The sequence below is a fragment of the Falco biarmicus genome, chromosome Z (assembly GCF_023638135.1).
Source record: "Falco biarmicus isolate bFalBia1 chromosome Z, bFalBia1.pri, whole genome shotgun sequence".
NCBI lineage: Eukaryota > Metazoa > Chordata > Aves > Falconiformes > Falconidae > Falco > Falco biarmicus.
This window is the reverse complement of record NC_079311.1, coordinates 21,851,956-21,870,659: the sequence shown is the minus strand read 5'-3', so window position 1 is coordinate 21,870,659 and position 18,704 is coordinate 21,851,956.

Below are 18,704 nucleotides of genomic sequence, written 5' to 3'. Positions count from 1 at the left end.
GTGGAAAAGAAACCCAACCAAAAGAAGCCACTATTATGCAGCGACAAAACTTTAAAGGTTCCAAAAACCACTAAACATGCACCTCAAAAGGTCCCTTTCATGGAGCTGCACACAGCTCATGATGTTGATCCAAGTGTTTTTTAGCACAATAATAAATTTTGATCTGTTGAAGCCCTTGCGGATAATGCCACAAAGACAAAATGACCAAATATGATCTGATTTCTTCCCTCCATTTCCCTATACCTTGATACTTATTCTATACATGCTGCTGAGAATATATATTTTTGGAAAATAGGTATGTGTAAGCACATATGTTTTTGTTATAGAAATACAATGAAAAAATCCGGTGTATTAATCTTTAATGAACCAATGCAATATTTAATATTTATAAGTATTGATTTCTTTCAGAATATTTAGCATTTAGAAAATATGATTATGTATTTTAATATATAGCTTTGATAATTGAATCCAGGGAAAAACTGCAAGAAACTTTTAAAAAACCTGCCCTTTTAACTTGTTTTATCATTCAAGTTGGAAGTCCTTTAAAATAAAACAAAACTCAGAGGGAAGAAAAAAATCAGCCTACTTGCTTTTGCACTTTTAGAATGGAACAAAATCTTCCAGAACATTCATTAAATCTTTGGAAAACAGCCTAGGATTCTTCATTAGCAGAAGTATTTAATCTCATTAATATATGTTCCACCCTACCTGTGTGAGTTCCCTTTATAAATGAATTGTCTTACTACAAAACACAGAGGCTCTGTTGTTATTGTACAAGCAAAAGTGATGGTCCTACACTTGTCCCAGATTTATTACTGGGCATTATGTGACTCTAACTGATAATTTTACTGAACATAATCTAATTCATCTGGAACTTGATCCATGAAAATAAAAGCTTGATTGAACTATACCTCTTCCCTTTTGCTTGGAGTGCCTTGTGGTGGTCTGAGCTTGGCTGAACAGCAGATGCCCACCAAAGCTGCTCTGTCACTGCCCTCCTCAGCTGGGCAGGGGAGAGAAAACATACTGAAAGGCTTGTGGGTCAAGATAAGGACAGGGAAAGATCGCTCCACAGTTACTGTCACAGGCACAACGGACTCGACTTGGGGAGATTAGTTTAATTTATTACCATTCAAATCAGTGTAAGATAATGAGAACTAAACCCTAAATTTTAAAACTCCTTCCCTTACCCCTCCCTACTTCTGAGGCTCAACTCCACTCCCGATTTCTCTCCCTCCTTCGAGTGGTGCAGGGGGACAGGGAATGGGGGTTGAGGTCAGTTCATCACACATTGTCTTTGCTGCTCCTTCCTCCTCACACTCTTCCCCTGTGGGGACCCTCCCATGGGAGACAGTTGTCCATGAACTTCTCCAGTGTGGGTCTTTCCCATGGGCTGCAGTTCTTCAAAGCTGCTCCAGCGTGGGTCCTTTCCATGGGCTGCAGCCCTTCAGGAACAGGCAGCTCCAGTGTGGGTCCCCGATGGGGTCACAGGCCCTGCCAGCAAACCTGTTTCTGTGTGGGCTCCTCTCTCCGCAGGGTCACAGGTCCTGCCATAAGCCTGCTTTAGCATGGGCTTCCCATGGGGTCACAGCCTCCTTCAGGGATCCACCTGCTCTGGTGTGGGGTCTTCCACAGGCTGCAGGTGGGTACCTGTCCCACCATGGGCCTCCATGGGCTGAGGGGCACAGCCTGCCTCACCGTGGGCTTCACCACGGGCTGGGGGGAATCTCTGCTGCGGCCCCTGGAGCCCCCCCTGCCCCTCCTGCGGCGCTGGCCTGGGGGGCTGCAGGGCTGTTGTTTTTACAGATTCTCACTCCTTTCCTGATGCAATTCGTTGCACAGACTTTTTTGCCCCTTCTTAAATAAGTTATCACAGAGGCTCTACTACCATCGTTGATGGGCTTGGCCTTGGCCAGTGATGGGTTTGTCTTGGAGCCAGTTGTCATTGGCTCCATCAGACCCGGAAAAGTAGCTTCGAACAGGAGACACTACTGTAGCATGCATACACCGCCCCCCCCCGCCCCCCCCCCCCCCGCTACCTAAACCTCTCCACGCAACTCACTACACTTGATTGTCAAAAAAGGCTAGATAAAAGTGATACATCGGTCAAAGTATGAAATACTTCAATACTACACTATCAAATGCTTTCTTTGCATCTAAGGGTGTAGGGATGGCAAGCCTGCCCAGTTCCCCAGCACACAGTCCTAAACAGGTCAATGCTTCTCCTCTCTAAGTCTTTTCTAGTACTTTGCATTAGCTTGGGGAAAATCTATGTGATTTAATTTATTTGTTTCAGGTACATGTGTTAGCAGCAGACTGTATAAAGTAGTCCTAGTCGTAATACTACTTAATGCCAATTTTTTTGCTGTTTTGACATAATAAAACATGCAATTAAAGACTAGATTGTGAGCTTTGAAAATAAACCTGACCTCAGATTATTCAGATTATAACATCTGATACACCACTGGGTATATTGTGTTATTTATACTCAAATCTGAGAAATCTGAAAGGGCTATTAAAAAATCTGAGGAAAGACATAACTGTTAAATATTTGTGGGCTCAATAGAGGGAGTTTGAGGCATATTGCTTAAGAAAAGAAAGAGACAAGTTTTATTTAAAAGCCCAATCTAAACTTTGTAGCTGATACAAATACAAAAACTAAGAACATTAAAATGAATCAGGTATTCAAAGTTAGCAGCATGTATTTGACCATACTAATAACTATCCATGTCGGATTTTTTAGTATAAATTCAAAGGTGCATGCAGACCCAGTGTCTGACCTGGCCTAAAGCTGAAGGAGGTCATATAACATCCCAGCTGGACTATGTATATATTTCAGGAGAGTACAGGCAAGAGTTACTGGAAGTGTGCATGCTGTTACAACCATGTAGCTCAGAAGACAGTGTCTCAAAATTACCTTGACAAAGATTGTCCTGATATTAATGAGATGCCTTCTACCAGCATGTATTTCCATAAATCCATATTAATATTTTAAAATGACAGCTATGACTGAAAAAAAATATTTTCTGTTTGCTTGAATTTCAGCTTGTTCCAGCTGAAAAATGCATAGTTGAAATACAGGGCTGAAGAATGGATGCTACAGAAGGGCAGGAATGAATGAGAAAATGTTTCTAATTAAAAAAAACCAACCAAAATGTCTTTGAAGGATAGTATTTTGAAAGAGGATCTCTCAAGAAGAGAAGATCTATTTGAAAGGGCATTTAAATTCTCTTTTCAACTGTGACATGTTCCAGCTCTTTGGCATCGCATTTCTTGTCTAAACAGATTATCAAGAAAAGACCCACCCATGAAAGACACTAAACACCTCATATGTGTTTTAGTGAAGACTTTACTGTCTGAGAGATCAATGGCAGCCTCTGTAAGTGCAACACTTCTGAACATCACACAGCCTGATTTGGGAGCCTACCTTCATTGACAATCTGGGACACTGTGTATTCTCCATATCATTTAATAGATCATGATAAAGAGAAACTCTTATTTAGTTTAAGTGGTTAAATATCCTGTTGGATTCACCACAAGTGGTATGAAGCTGGGCGAGTGTGGCAATTTTTCCTCCTTTCATCTCCTTTATCTATCCACCTTTTAGCTTTAACCTTCTTTATCATCAGCTTTTATTATATCTATCCCTTAGAGGATCTGATTCAAAAGCTACTGATGTCAATGGCAACCTCTCATTGACTTCAAAGGGCTTTGGACCAACCCCCAGATGACTGACTTTAATCATTTGTATTACATTGTGCTTTTCTCTTTGCTGGGTGAAATTATTTTCCAAACAAAAAGATATCAGATATTTGATGAAACAGTAACATGAGTGATGAAGAAAAATAAATAATTCAAAGGTATTTTCTCTAGGCTTCCTTCAAGTTTAACCAGAGGCAGTAAATTCCTATCAATTAATTTACATTAATATTGATCACTGCATACTAACTGCAAAGGCTACTCTATATGTTAACACTACGAGTATCATTGGCATTAATCCCACAGCAGTTTTTACCATGAAAAAAACCCCTTGTCCTTCCCCTCCATCCTCTCCATAATTTATTTTTTGTGGATTGTCATTCTGATAGGGTTTTAATTACAGTTGTTGTTGTTGAAGCAGCATTACCTAATATTTTATTCTTGTATGCAATGACAGTCTTGAAAGCACAAGAAAACAGGGACCACATAGTATACTAGATTAACTGTGGGTTAAACTGTTTTATATGGATGTCACTGGCTTGAATACAGTGCATTTTGACATAAATCAAGGAGCACCTGCTCTGAGTAATGGTGGATAATACAGTGACAAAAATGCAGCCTGGAGACAACAGCACTTTTTGCCATTGCTACTTGGTCAACAATAGGAGATCTCCCTAAAATCGGACACCCATTTTGCCTTAGCTCCACATATTTTGGTAAAATATGCCAGAAGCTTAAAAGCAGAACAAAGCCATTTTTACTCACAGTTTATTCAATGCATGGTTTATTGCATGACAGGGATTTTCAAGAAGCGAATCTAAAATCTGCTTAACACCCTGGAATTTCTTAGGCATTTCTCTCTGTCCCGACACTCTTGGGAGAAAGGATGCATGAAGCCATGTTATATCTTCACATGTTGCAACAGCAAACATTTCTCCACAGCTCATGGTGCCTAGTTTAGAAGTAAGTGATAGTACAAATGGGTTCAGCATGTGCTAATGAGAGATCATAAATAGATATTATGTCAATTTGCAAAAACTACACTAGTTCCTCTCTTACAGCTGTAAACACTGCCAAGAGGAAACAATATACAGAATTGCATGGATCTTAGGCTAAGCACATACACTGTATATAATTCAGATTAGTAACATGAAAATCTGTGCAGCTGGGCAGGAGTTAGACAATGTGCCTTTCATGTTGGAAATGATTGATAGGACTGGCAAATATGTATGGCAAAAATCTGAGAAGAGATTCCATACAAACCATGTCATGCAATTAGTTATAACCCAGTTGTTGGTGTATGCTAGTAAACTGCTTAAAAGACAGGTATACCTGGATTTACTGGAGGGAAACAGAAGGTCTGCATATGTCAAGGATTTCTTAGCCTGAATTGATTAACAAGTATCTTATTAAATTTTTGCATTATTATTTTAATTTTCTTTGCATGCTCTGTTTTTGAGAGAAGCAGTATTTTATCTTTAAATATTCCTTCTGTGCTAAAATTAAGTACAAAATTACTAATAGTCTGCATATGAACTGTTATATTTACCTCTCTTCTTATCCAAGCTGCTTGTCAGAGAGACCTAACTGAGTGCAACTTTATTTTCACTTAACACTTTTAAGTTTCTTTTTCTTTTGTAGTCTGGCAGTTACTTAACCATATGCTTTCAGTTCAAGCAACACAACAGAGATTCCTAAAACTAAGTGAATGAACAGAATTAATAGAGGTTTGAGAGAAGAGAAAGAAGTTGCAGTATCCCTATTTCCAAGCTTACAGGAAAACATTGAACATAGCAACACTAATGCTACAAATACCAAAACCCACCCTCCTCTTCCCAAAAATAAATCATATTTTAAAAATATTTTTTCACAATCAAAAAAATGAAGTTGAAAAGATATCCTTCCTAAAAAGAGTATAGAAGCAATATATATAAAAATGAAAATAATATTAGCTCTGACAAGTCAAATTTGAAACTGAAATAAAATCAGCTACAAAAGATTTTGAAGAAGTTCTTAAAACAAGATGGCCTGTAATAAACTCTGTTTAAATGCCTCAGAACCAGGAACCTGGCTAGAGAGCCAGTGGAACTAGTATGTGGTTGAGGTATAAAAGAAAGATAAAAACCATAGCAGAAAAGCAAAACAGATTATTTTCATTCTTTCACTCAGGAGAAAAGGTTCACTGGTCAGATCCATTCTGTGAGACATACTGCAACTACTTAGGTTGCATTGCCAATAAAATGTGGTTTTAGCAAATCAACAGGGGAAATGGGCATATTACTAAGTTGAGCCACCTTGAAACAGACATAGATCCAGAATGGTGCTTGGTTTCTGCACCTTGTTTTAACTCACCTTCTGGGTCGTTCTACTTGCTTCCATTTATCCCATGATTACAGACTTGCGGTTCATTTGTGGTTTTGTTCTAAAAAAGACTTTATTGACAATGTAATTTGGAGAACACTCTCAGCAATTGATGGAGCTCAGGTGCTCAGATTCTCCATTAGACATGTCTGAAGTGTCAGGAAGGTGAGCACTTGACTCATGCAATCTTTTCCCTTTGTTGTAGCCTTGTTGTCAGCATTAACCCAAGACTTCCAAAAGAAGCGAGGTATGAACATGATGAAACGCCAACCAGGCAAAAGGGACAGCAGCAGATGCAGAACGAAGAGCAAAACAGTGTCATTATGCTACTGTATAAATCCTTGACTATACCTAAAACCACTGATCTTGATTCCTAAATATAGATCTGGTCACCTTATCTAAGGAGGTTTTGCAGGAAAACACAGAAAAGGACACACCAGGGATGCTCAGATACATAGAATGGTTTTCAAACAGGGAAACTAAATTAGCTGGTGTCCGGGTTTCAGCTGGGATGGAGTTAACTTTCTTCTTAGTAGCTAGTACAGTGCTCTGTTTTGGCTCTGACATGAGAACAATGTTGATTACACATTGATGTTTTTGTTTGTTGCTGGGTGATGTTTATAAGTCAAGGACTTTTCAGTTTCTTAGGCCTTGTCAGCGGGAGGGCTGGAGGGGTGCAAGAGTCTGGGAGGGGACACAGCCAGGCCAGCTGACCTGAACCAGCCAAAGAGGCATTCCATACCATGGGATGTCATGCTTGGTATATAAACTTGGAGGGTTAGCTGAGGGGTTATCATTGCTCAGGGACTGGCTGGGCATCGGTCAGTGAGTGGTGAGCAGTTGTACTGTGCATCACTTGTTTTCCTTTTCCCTTTTCCTTCAGATTTTACCCTTTGCCTCCACCTTTCCATTATAATTGTTATTATTTTTATTGTTATTATTGTTGTCCTTACCTCTTTATTTTGTTTAAATTATTAAATTGTTCTTATCTCAACCCTCAAGCTTTACATTCCGATTCTTCTCACCTCTCCGGGTGGGGGGGAGTGAGCAAGTGGCTGTGTGGTGCTTGGTTGCCAGCCGGGGTTAAGCCATGACAGCTTGTAAGGTTCTGTAGGATAAGAGACAACTCCAAATAAATGTAATTATCCATAAGATAATGAGCAGTACTGAAAGGGTGAAAAGGAAATATTTCCCTGCTTTTTCTTGTAATACCAGGAGTAGGGAGCATTTAATAGAAATCCCAGGCAATAACTTTAAAAGAAACAAAAATTTCTCCATACCATGTATAATTAACATTATACTGTTAGTTGCTACAGAAGACTGTAAAGGCCTTGAGTGTAAGTAGGTTCAAGGAAAGACTTGACAAATTCACAGAATTAGGCTATTAAAATTATGGCCTTGATGCAACTTCCACTCAGAGAGTCTCTAGCCCATGAATTACTAGCAACTAGGACCTAAACTATGCTGCTACACAGTATGCCATATCCCACTCTGAAGTACCTCACACTAACTCCTGCCCGTTACTGGGCTGGACAGATACTTGATTTGACCTGTTACAGTCCTTATTTCTTTGTACGAGTTCAGACAAAACATGAGGTTAATCTGGTTTTTTTTTTTTAAAACACAGTAATTTACATAGGATAAAATATGGCACCAGCTTCAACCTTGCTACATACTGCTTCTGTAATGAAGAAACTAGCTTCATTCTAACCTGCAAAAAAGCAAAGGAGCAGTGTACATAATAATTGTGCAATTTATAATGAATAACCTTCTTTTTCACATTTTAATTGGAACAAATTGGCAAGCAGCTACTCACAGATTCACAGATATTAATCACAGAACTCAGGCATTCCAAACATTTCTGACAACGTGTTTATTATATTTTCTTTCACCATTTTAAAATTAAAAGAATCTCTACTGTTAATTATGCTGTTAACAGCAATTCAATATTACACTCAGAAGTCATATATTGCTATAGACTGGGTGAAAAAAATGGAAATACAAAGTCCATGGTGATATGAACTTTTTTTATTTCAGCATATGGGAAATCATGCAGCAAGTTGTAGCTACCACTTCTGCAGAAAGAAATGTAAAAGGGAAAAATCCCCCTTCAGTAAGTGGACCAAGTGATGGATCAGAGAGCAGATAAGAACATTTAAAACAGACGATGAAACTGGCTATATATTCCCAGTGTCTCCAAGATTAATATCCTGCTTTTGGGAAACTGCTGAGACCACCTTCATCCAGAGTCGAGGCTGTGAATAACATTGACAATCCAGTTCCTTGCCCCACAAAATAGCTTAGAGACTATTACAAGGGAATAGGTCAAAATGTCCTCACATAGAGCAGTAGCAGAGGACAATTAAAATGAGTAGAACCACTGTCTAATTCACATTTCCTAAGCAGACGCAGAGCATTCAGTCACTTAAGTCACTTAGATTTTTTTGGGGGGGTTGATATGCATGCAGTTGAGGCTAACCCCTGCCCACAGGGGCATGCACACTTTCCCTGTCTCCACATGTGAAGTTAATGATGTAGAGGCAGAGCAGGAGATGAAAAAGTCCCAGTGGCAACAGAGCACTATGGACAGTGCTTTTCTTGGCAATGAAGGAGCTGAGAAGTGGGAAGTTTGAAGTGCATCATGGCTGTACTGCAGAAAGCAGATGTGGAGATAGCTCACAGCAGGGATGAAATTCCTTTCCACTCATCTTTGCTGCACATAGCATATGACAGCTGGTCTGCCAAGTCCTATAGATGTCTGTGTGTTCTCAGTCTCAAGTTTGAAAAAGTTACACAATGGTGCGCAGATGAAATTTGAGGGTAGGCAGTGTTCACCATCCACAAGAGCTTCACGAAGCATTTTTCAGTGAATAGTCCCCTTCACTGAGTCCTATTCTGAACATGAGAAGTTGTAATTACCTCCATCTCTGTTCTTTTCATCTAGCTTAAAGAGCTGCAACAGTTTCTACAAAACCTCTGTCTGAATTAGAGAGTACAGGATTTATAGCTATTTTATCAGTTTTAATAACATACTGTGGAGCTGTTGCAGGTAAATTCTGTCTTTTTTATATTAGTCTACTTTTATTCCTGGGGAGCAAGTCTGACAGAGAACCACCAAACTGAGGACTGTTGGATTAACACATTCACTATTGCGACCAAACTGGAGAATCAAGGTGGTCCCAATTAAATATAAAATAGTCCTCCACTCCATAAGGAGATATGTCAGCTATATGATTTGAAATTAGGAGTGCACCAGGCCATACTTTTATGCTTTTTAGGAAGGATATACTGTTTTAAAGTAGCGTGAAAATCACATCCACATATGAATTGTAGCCTTCAAATTCCTGGAGTTCACCAGCACACCCACCTGCCAGTAGAGTAAGGAATAATACAGTAACAAATAATAAAAGTCAATAGAGGAAAAAGCATCAAAATATGGAAAAGTAGCAGTCCTGCCCATCCTCAGCTGAAGATCCACATGCATTGCAAAGGGGTTGCTTTATGAAAGAAAATTAGGGGATTTTTACATCCTCAATTTTATCATGATATGTAACTGAATTTGTTCCTTTGCCAAGAATCCAGGTAAGGAGGTCTTTTCAGCAGGAATGAAAGTGAGCATAATTTTAAAAGCAAGCCTTTAAAGGTGTATGCAGCTTGCTTGGCATCATTTGTTCTCCCTGGATAACCTTCATTTTCACTATAAATTACCCTTCTCACTTCACAAATGGTGACTATCACAGAGTGGAGGGGAATTGAGGAATTATGCACACCCAGCTGCTATGTTAATTGTGTGCTGTTTGTTCAACAGCAGCATTAGGAATATAAAACCCTCCTCACTAGTTCTCTGAAAGCCTTTACAAATAATAGCACTTATGTAAAACTTAAGGTCTGAATATTCTGTGTTTTCAAGTAACTGGATATTATCATATTAAAACCATTACTAACCCAGCGCCTGAATATTTGTTCTGAATTCTGTCAATACTCTAATGGCAGTAGTCTTGGAAACTACACATCTGCCACAGGATTAATTACACGCATAAACCATTATCATTGCCCTACATCTCCTATGAGGTAGAGAGGCTGCTGGAATGATTAATAGCCCTGTATGACATATGAAGGAATAAATGTAAATGTTACCCAGTGGATAGAATGATCTGTTTCTGACTCATATTGGAACAAGTTTAAGGACCTTACTGGTGCAACATTATTCTTTAAGGTCTGCAGGCAATGTTAAAAAAACCCCTTATCCACAATCCTGCAAAATCTGCTGTACAGTTGAAAGAACTCCTATCTGCCATGGAATTTTGAAATATTTTAAACATGGATGTGTGTGTGTGTGTGTGTGTGCACGTGCTCACAGATACATGGGCGTATTAAACAGATTCCATACTTGGTGAGTCACCTTTCCTGCTTATTGTAAATAGTGGTGACTTTTCTTGGGCCAAGTGTTAGGTCTAGGCCATTAGAAACTTCTGAATTTTGACTTAGAGTCAGTCTTCAGGCACAACAGGGAGAAAACATTTCCTTTTTATTATACATCAGGAAGGCATAGGTTCAGTGGTGACAGAAAAGAAAGAAAACTGGAGCAAATATTTCAAAGACAGCCCATTGTTTACAAGTAAAATTAACAGAGAAGAGTTCAAAGGTGACATACCAGTATGCAATTAAGGCCATGGGCAGACCCAAGGAAGCAATTAGGTGAGAATTATAACAAATGTAAACTGGAGCTAATCTATTGATCATGTCACTTCGTCATGGTTCATTATTTCTTTAGACATCCCTTAATAAAGACCCCAAGTGGTCTTCCATACCCTTGTCACTGAAATCTGAAATACTAGGTTACAAAGGCTGAGCCCTTTGTTCATCCTAAACCATTTGTTTCTATTCCTGCCAACTCATGCTTCCTTCCTTTGGAGGATCACATCCTACATGTGGAACTGAGAGCTGCAGATAGTCATCGACACTGCAAAGCTATCTGCCTTCCGCTGCCTTAGAACAGGAATGTGTTCATCAGCCAATTAAATTTCAGACTGATTTTGTAATTTACTCTCACATCGATATAAAATTATACACCTTTGTCCCCAAAGGGGACACAACTTGTATGTAAGCCAGCAAGCAGCCGCTGCAGGGTGCCCATCACAAAGGTAATAGCAGTGAAGATGGAGGCAGTTGAGACTGACTGATAATTCTAATGACATGATAGGATAAGGAACTGAACATTTACCCTAAGTGGATGCTCTGGTGCCATAACATGTTGCATTTCCCACCTTGTGAATTAAGACAAAACACAGTGATAGTTTGTAGCAGGGTACACAGGAAGGATTGCCCAGGCTGCCTTCCAGTGCAGATGGGAAGTCCACAAGGGAATGGGAAGGTGGAGAAACAGTCTTCTACCTTGGTAAGGTAGATGCAAAAGAGGGTAGTGGGGACAGCAAGTTAATACTAAATGCCTCCCAAATATCCTGCAGAGACTCTTGATGCAGCACTGATGCCTCCATATTTCTTATTTACCCATAGCCACATGTGACATTATGGTGTCCTCCTGGACTCCTTTTTTCCCATTAAGATGTGGAAATAAACAATGTGCATTGCTCTCTTACATTTAAATGCTCGAATTCTAACACCACATATTCTAGTTGCTGTGGACAAGGTGGAAATCTGAGCATGATTTAAGTCACTGTATAATGTACTTGGGCTCCTAGCACCTCAAGGCAGTCAACAAAGCCTTGCCACAAAAGGGGACACTGTATTCGTTTTCCACACTTTGTTAGTCCATAGGTGAGTGTGTACAGCTGATGTCAGAGGTTTGCAGCCTTGTATTAAAGGTTGAAGTCCTGGATTTAATTCACTTGTTTCTCCCAGAGGCTGTGATGCCACAGAGATGTTACCGCTGGGCTACAGACTACTTTTCTCCCCAGGGTACACTGTCACAGGGAGTTTTTGAATTATTATCTGCTTTGCTTTCTCTCCTGTTGACCCTATACATCTGATCCTGCTCTTACATAAGAGCCCTACTTTATCAAAGGATAAATTTGTGTGACTCATATTTCTCATTTATGAGGCTACTGTTGCTATTCCAGAAAGTCTGGCTCTGTACCTCTGAAAGGTATGAAGAGACCAAACACTCAGGTCAACATTATAGACCTTTGCAAACAGACCTGTATTTAGTTTTTCCTATTGACTATATCTGGATTTTCAGCATCTCTCAACTTACCCATCTCATGGATAACCCATATGGCTCAGGCGCCTAGTTATTGGGACTCACAACACACCAGATGTGTTGTTGCAACACAACTCTGGGGGCTGTGTCATGTCTTTTAAGTGTCTAAATGTCTCTCAGTGCAGGGGCCTGTGCTCCAATTATTTCTGCAGGCCTCAAAAGTGTTGCAGTGATGCTCACAGAAAAAGAGTCCTGCAGCCTACTGTAGAAGAATGGCTGCAGAAATGTGGCCTTAGAATCTCTGAAGATCTGCACAATGCAGGCCTGGTATTAGGATAGGCCTGTAACCAGAATTGTACTGAAGTTGCTGTGCTGAAGTTAACAAGAAAGGCAGCCTTGAGCTACTCTTGAATCCTGAGACCAAGTAATTATGTTGTGCCAACAGGCCGTGGCTGTAACAAGCTACAGCTGCTGGGAAAGCAGGTGCAGGGCCAAGAAAGGTAGGGACCGGTATGGGAAAATAGGGAGTAACAAACTGCAAGGCTGAAGCACAGCAACACAATTAGCTACATGGATAGAATGCTTATTTAGTCATGATAATTAGGGGTGTGAGAACCGCGCGCGCTTAGAGACTACTAACCAATTATATTTCTGCTTTATGAATATGCATGTGTATCGATTCTATACAAGTAGTGTTAGAAACTAATAAAGTTGAGCAAGATGCATAACTCATATTGAGCGTCTTCTTGACTCCGGTGAACCCTTCTTCCAACAGCCTACCTCATAAGATATTTGTCAGTTTACCAAAAGACAGCAAGCATAGCTTTTAGACAAAGTCCACATTAACATTTTGGGCACTTAATTTACCCCAATCCAATCTACTTTAGGTCACTAAACTCCTATAATCTAAATAAGAAAAATGTTAAGTATATTACAGAAAGGTTGTTGTTAATATAAATGTGCCTATTTGAGGAATGTGTAATGATATTATAGTAGTGATGAGGTGTAGAAAGTGTAAAGGGAGTTTGTCATTAATAACAGCAGAGATTACCAAATTAAGATAAATACAAACTTCTAGATAAGTTTCATGGTACTAGCAACATACAATATAAACAAGAAGTCTTGTGATAGTGTATAATGACCACTATTATCCTAATCAGCACAATTGCACTCATCATTAAAATTTAATTAAGGTTTTCTCCTTGCTCTGTGTAATTATTAGAGAAGCTTGTGGTGAAGTCTAATTGCCCTATCATAAATGAACAGAAAAGAGAAGTCCCTTTGTCCAACAAACAAGTTTTTCTTTAAAGCAAAAATATTACATAACAATGACTTTTCAGAAAGAATTCAGTCTCTGAAAGATATAACTATGGTGCTGGAAGGGGAGGAACAACTACTGTAGGCTTAGCAGATTCTGTGCAAGTTCTAAGTTTTCTTCTTTCTTCTTAGCAGGAAAAGCACAAGGGGAAAAAAAATGACTGCCATGAATGAGAGACACCCTAACTTCCATGACTCTTGGAGAAGAAATAAACTGCCCTATGTAAATGAGGAGACAAGGCAGCTCTGCTCCCTGCTCCCTGACTAGATAGCAAAGTGGGATCTCTTTTGCATTCCTGAGTGCCAGCTGTGGATGGACCTTCTTACATCCCACCAAATAGTGCACAGAATTTGCTTTAGATAAAAAAGGCACCGCTGGGAAAAGTTCACCAAGTTTGAGTCGAACATTGCTTTTACCAACAGGCAGTTGATATTTTATTTCTCTCCCCGCCCCCCTCCCCCCCCCGCCCCCACCTATAATTTTAGAGTGAGGTAAATCTAATGCACAGTGCTTATCTTCCTATAAGAAATTAGATGGAGATCTAAGTTACCACTGCTCTTAGTCCACAGTCACCTCATTGCTACCCTTCGATGCTTTTCCATACTACATCTTTACAGGAAAGTACTTTTGTTTTACAGTGTTAAGCAAAGCATCTTTGTTTTGTGAAGAAATACCCCAAGAAAATATTTTGGGTCATGATGTTGATTTCTTCTTGTTGTTATTCTACAATTGCAGAATGATACATTAACATTCATGCTCTTGCAGAACACTTGGTGTAGGATAGTGAGTGTAAGAGTGTGTAAGAAACGCAGAGCTGAAGTCCACCAATATCTGGAATGTTATGTGTTCCAAAATGACTTTTGTTTTTCTTGCTTTCCAAAACAATGTAATCTTATAAGTGCAGTCCAATTTAGGAGATGTATTAGATCATACAATTTTGATAATAAATGTAATTTAATCCTGTTTGCTGTTGAAAGTCGTAGAAAAAAGTAAAAAGACCTCTCTGGATATGGTTTTGGAGACTCTAGAAAGAAGTATATTTGTATTCTTCTCTGAAATAATTAGAAATTCACACGGTCCCTTTTTATTAATAATCAGTAAAATGTAATCCTTACAAACTAATTACACTTACATAAAGCCCTTAGGCATCTCTACTTGCATTATATGGTGCTTCAAAATCCGCTTACAATTCAACCTGTGTTTCAAAGTGGAGTTATCATATGATGTAAAGCAAAGTTACATGTCTTTGTTCTGGCTGTTTGGTAAAGAAAATACTACATAATGGAAAACTGTTGATCTTAGGGTGTCTTTTGAATGTGCTATATACATTCATCTACTGTATCATATATAAGAAAATGTATGTAATGAAATAATTATTCCTCATCAGATTAAGTCTGATGCAACAATCCAAGAAGTTGGGGGTGGGGGGAGTGGGGGACAGAGGAAGAAGGATGTGCTTTATAATTACTCTGTGCTCTAAAATTCTCTGTGTCTAAATTTAAGACTCAGCATGTTCAGGGAGTTAATGTGATGGACACCTCACTCAGCAGCCTACCCTTCTCCCACAAAACATGCAAGTTATATGTAAGTCCCACTGCTTTACATCCCACTGACTCCAAATAAGTACAAGTGCAACTTAAAGTCCCTGCTGAAATCCTGTTAAGTCAGCGACAAATAAGCAGCACTTACAGTTGACCTCTCTCAATTTTTTGCTTGTCTATGGCTATAATTAAGCCCATGTTTAAATCTTTGCAGAATCTTTTTTTCCCTTGACAAGCAACGTTTTTTTTCATCCCCATCTGGCTATCTGTTGCAGGAACAAGCAAGGGTCCCTGAAAAATAGGCTTGAGTTTACTGCAAAAGCAGGGCAGCTGCATTTGGAAAGTCTGCAAGTGAGCTGGAGAATGAAGTTTTTCAGGAAAGGATTCAAAACACAGGACATATTTGTCTCAAGTAGAAGACAGCACCCAGAAAGGAAGAAGAGCTATGTGGCTTCATCTGCTTGGCAGACTGACGGTTGTTTTTCTACACACAGCTTGAACCTGGGAATTCACAGTCTGAACTGTTGATGTTCTTAGTTTACTAACTTTTGCATATTGTATGACATACTTCATGGTTTAAGAGACATAATAATTTGATATCTAAATATTTTTGTTTACAAAAGATAAAGAATGATGATATTAAATGACAGAGGTGTAGCGAGGACAACTATGTTGATGTTCAAGAGGATGCAACGAGAGTGCCAGGTGCTGTGTTGGTGGCAACCATAAGATCAGATGGCAAAATTAGGCTTTCTGAATGAACAATCTGAAGTATACCTTTGCAGTTTGAGAAAAGCAAACAATATGTAGTAACATCATAAATAATCTGTCTTTTAACCAAATAATTTCAGGCCAAGTTTCATAACATATTTACAGATAAAAATATTTAAAATAAGTTTTTTTCAGATATAAAAATATTAGTTGGTCTGCTTTATAAAAACATGTCTATACAGTCTCATTAATGTCAAACACATTCATTGTTGTTTTACACACAGTGGTATCAACTGTGTGTGGCTGTGGGGGTATCAGCTGTATATCTGTGTAGGTGAACAAATTGGAGATACTGAGGTCAATTTGGCAGAGAAAGTAGTTGCAATGTATGTATTTGAATGCCCAATGAGTCTAGTCTGTCTAGCCTTTTCCTACTATTTGTCTTTTGATTAAGATCTTTGTTTTTAAAAACTTACACCTTATTATTTTTTACAGATATTGAACTGGGTAAAAATGTTAGACATGATAGGCCGCTGTCACTTTCCAAGCTATTTTCCCAATATGAACTCACTGTATTATTTTTTCTCCAATATTTTTCCCATCAATTTATGTTTCAGAATAATCTGTGTTTCAGATAAGCTAAATAAAAGAAATTACATGAGTTTGTAGACCTGTAAAGATAAGCATTTCAAGCTGTCTGAAACGTGAAAATATTAAGCTACATGACTGGATACTATAAAAAGTATAAACGAGATAATCAGAGATGAGAACAACTTCTGTATGAATACATCCAGAGTAGACTAAGAAGAACTAGAATTTGTTACCGCAAAAGGGTAACAACTGATTGTGAAATGTGACAGAAGCCTCTGAAATGCTGGCATTAAGTGATGATTCACATTTAACACAACATAAGATGAGCTACCACTCAAGGAAAACTATAAGGCAGAAGGCTTCAAGCTGAAAAAAGGTGTGAAAAGCAGTGGAAGTTATGAATACTACTAATTTTAAATGACAAAAATGTTAAGGTATGCCATATGAACATGAAACAATTAGATACATTCCTGGTAGAGGGATCCACCAAGGATACATATGCATAATAGGTGGTTATGTACAATGGTCCGTGTCCCTGCATCAGCAAGCTGACAACAAATACAAGGAAGAACTATGGCAGCCTCTCATACTCCTCCCCTTAACAAATGTAACTGGCCATGATTAGTAATAGAAAATGGACCTAAAAAGAGCCTGATGGCATTAATGTATTCTCATAACTGAAGAACTCTGACCTATAAATTTCTCAGACAAAGTACAAAAAGAGTCTTGATTATGAAACGAAGAGTTCCAGTGTATTGTACAAACAGGTTAAGGTCTGTTAACATCTAAAAATATGAACATTTTAATAAAATCAGAAAGTGTTGTACCTTGCTGGCAAAACGTACAAGTAACAGAGGCATCAAATACATGATTATTTTAGTACAAGTTATTTTTGCATCTCCTTCTGGACACTGGGTTTTACATTTTTTACATTCTTCTGAGGTCCTTTCAGTTCTCATATATGAGTATTTTGTTCCACAGCAGCTATTGAAAACACAAATCCATCTGCATCTTTCTTTTGTTACAGAATGTTTTTGTATTAACTGTGCAGACATGCAGGTCCAAAAGAACGGTGAGCTGAAAATGAGTGATATCAGGCTCATTCAAACTGAAAATACAAAGATATCTTACAACTTACCATAGGGGAGACACATCTTTGATCCTGAGTGCTGTTTTCTGAAGTAACTTTTAGGGCATAGTGTGGCTTATCTTTTGTTAGGTTGCACAGTTTTTCATGCAATGATGCCCCAACCTGTTTGAAGCCTCTAGTAAAAAATGCTCAAATACAGTACAATAATGACATTGGTAATGGTTTGTTAGTGTCATGAAAACATCATGGGTTCAAAAATGAGGTATACATTAATTCTTATTAGCATTAGCTAAATATATAGCTTTTTAAAAAAATGAGGATATGAGTACTCAGCTTTTAAAATTACATTTTCTAATCCCAGTTATACCTGCAAAATCAATTTCACTTTTCTGAATGTAAACACACATGCAAGTTTGTATTCTAAGTCATATTATAACCTAATTTGCTATAAACTTCATATCCCTTAATTAAAAAAATAAATATCCTATTGACTTTGAAATGACTGTGTACCTACCATGCAGACAGATTGTGCAGATCATTTGAGAGTGACATGAGTGTCATGGAATCTAAATCCAAACCAAATAAAACCAAAAAAACCCACCACCAAAACCACAAAAAGAAAGGAGGAAAATAAACTAGAATGTCCTTCCAGGCATCTGCTCACATACTCTCACATTGAGATTTGGAAAAATAAAATTACTATGTTGAAATAAAAGGTAGAAATCAAGGGTTGTTTACTACCATATGATATGTTAGAAGTCTTATGTGCATATATCAAGCATATCTGAACACAAACGGTTTAGAAAAGTACAGGCTATTCAATGGGAAGGATAGATGACAAGTGTGAAGATTTGTCAGAATTTAATAACCCTTCTCTCTAGGGTTACCAAAGAAAGAAGAGGAAAATATTTCAGACACACATGAGAATGAAGCCAGAAGGTCTGTCAGGCGTGCTACTAGCAGCTGAAAGAACATGCAAGGATGACTGATTAAAATAATTTCTCTCTTGTTCAGCAGTTTGCAGAAAGACCCAATTTAAGAAACATTACAGCACTAGGGACATGTAAGGACTGGTCCAGTACTGACAAGAAGGGTAGATCATCATGTGAAGTATTCACATTTGGGTATTGTAAGATACTGTAAGATGGTTTACCTTGAAATATAAACCTCTGTGTAAAAAACAGCATAAATTTTGTATGCAAGAAGATGCTAAAAAGCTAATACATGCACACA